Consider the following 2480-nt stretch of genomic DNA (forward strand, 5'->3'; position numbering starts at 1 on the left):
GTACACGGAGGTATGACTAGAACATTATCAATGTTGACCTTTGCAAAGAAAATCATGGCTTAAGATATATGTAGTCTGTGGTTGTTGGGAGTGTACTGTAATATCAAGCATATCTAGTTAGTTGATAATTTTGTTCAAGTCTTACATATCTTACCAATTTGATGACCATTTGTTTATATAATCTTAAAATAAAGGTGTTGAAACTTTTTTTCCATTTCTCTTCTAAGGTAGAAGTTATGATTTTTGTTCCTAGTATTTCCCTATATATCCCCAAATCTGTTATTAAGTATTAAATTAAAAGTCAAGAATTATTATACTCCCTGATGAATTCACCTTTTACCCTTCTGTAATTTTGACTTGATCTTTATGTCTGAAAATGAAATTTGCTTTAAAATCACTTTTCATTATCTTGATATAACCACCAAAGTTATAGTGTGATTAGTGTTAATATAGCATATTTTTTCTTTTACTTTTTAAAGCACTTCTATATTTAATCTGACCCCAAAAAAAAAAAAAAAAAAAAAAAAAAAAAAAAAAAAAAAAAAAAAACAGCCTTTTAGCTCTGGAAGCATCTTTCTACATTATCTTTTTTTTTTTTTTAATGAAGCAGTACCAATTTTTGTTAAGGGACCTAAACTGAAAGTAGGTTTAGAAATTTATTTATTTATTTATTTAGGAAAAGATTTTATTTTGTTTATTGACAGCAAGAGAGAGAAAGAGAGAGATAGAGAGAAAAAGCGCACAAGGGGGGGAATCACGTGCAAAGGGAGAGGAAGAAGCAAGCTCCTTGGGGTGCAAGAGTCCCATGCAGGGCTGAATCCTTTTACACTGGAATCATGACCTCAGCCAAAGGTAAACATATGCTTAAACAACTGAGTCATCCAGGCACCCCTAGAAAATTAAAAAAAAAAAAAGACCTTTTAAAAACATTTTGTTTGTATCTTTTTTTTTAATATTTTATTTATTTGACAGACAGAGAGACAGGAAGAGGAACTATAAGCAGGGCAGAGGGAAAAGGAGAAGCAGGTTTCCCACTGAGCAGAGAGCCTGATGTGGGGCTCCATCCCAGAACCCTGGGATCATGACCTGAAAAGAAAGGACACTTATGAAGGAAGCCACCCAGACACCTCTTTTCTTTGTTTTTAATATATGGCAACTGATGCTTCCCAGCCAAGAGGAGCATATTACCCATTGATTAAATCTTTGATAACAACCTATTTAAAAATGTGTGTAAATATATACTTACTCAGATTTATACACTTTGTGTTTTCTTCATAGTTTGGGGCTGGACCCCATGGTCACAACACTGCTTTCAGCCTTTGCCTTCCCATCTTTTGATACCAGGTATTTGGTTAGCAAATCAAATTAGAATCAAAATTAGTAAGCCCTTGGCACCAAATCTCTGGAGCAGGGGTTGCTCTTAGCCAAGGCCCAGAGCAGTTGACCTCCCCTTGCTAGTGCTATAGCCCCAAGGACTAGGTCCCTGCCACCAGAACTCAGTCTTACATATTATGCTAAGCAGACAAAACCAAAACAGGAAAGCTCCGACAGCTTTCACTGGCATGCCTCATCTCCCACTCCCTCGACGTCCAGGCAGTACCAGATACCAGGGAGGGGTCTTGGTCCAACATATGGGAGGGAAGGAAGTAGCCACGAGCAAGTACCTGCCTCTCTGTGCCTTTCTTTCATGAGCAGGTTGTAAGGAGGAGGAAGAGGAAGGGGAAGAGAGGTGATCTTCAAGGGGTGAAGGCCTCAGGTAGGCAGCTGGCTCCTGCCAGTAGGAAAGGGACAAAGGAGAAGGCAGTGAGTCTTGCAGGGAGGGTGGGGAGTAAGGGTTACAACTTATGACGGAATCTGGACAGGAGTAATAGGGATACTAGTCATTTGAGTCCACCATTGGCAAGCTGGGCTGGGTGTCAGGGCAGATAGGCCTCCCTGGGCAACGGCACATGAGAGAAGGTGAAATTCTTCTCTGAGGAGCAGGTGGAGCTTTGGGTGTTGGGAAAGCATAGACAGTATTGTTCCAGGGCCAAGGACAGGTCCGGGTACTCCTTGTTGGAGGTCAAGGCCACAGTATGATCCAGGTCTTCTACCAACAGCTTGAAGGTACCACATGCCAGCCACCCCTCATTATTGTGTATAACTCTCTGGTGCACCTATTGGCTTATCCATCAAATGACTCCTTCAGCAGCTTGAAAACCACCTCCACAGGCACTCCAGGATATGGGAGGCTTCTAGAGTGAAGATTTTGCACAGGATCACCCCAAAAGACCAGAAGTCACTCTGGACGATGTAGATCTGGTCAAACATGGCCTTAGGGACCATCCACTTCACAGGCAGTCCACTGTTGGTTGTCTTTTTATAGTAACTGATGTGGTGATATCTCTGGCAAGGCTGAAGTCTGAGATCTTCATCATGCTGTCCTTTGTCACCAGCACTTCCCTGGTGGCCAGGTCTTGGTGTATGCACTTCTTGGAGGC

The sequence above is a fragment of the Mustela putorius genome, unplaced genomic scaffold (assembly GCF_011764305.1).
Source record: "Mustela putorius furo isolate JIRA1106 unplaced genomic scaffold, ASM1176430v1.1 tig00000328_pilon_pilon_pilon, whole genome shotgun sequence".
In the NCBI taxonomy this organism is placed as follows: domain Eukaryota; kingdom Metazoa; phylum Chordata; class Mammalia; order Carnivora; family Mustelidae; genus Mustela; species Mustela putorius.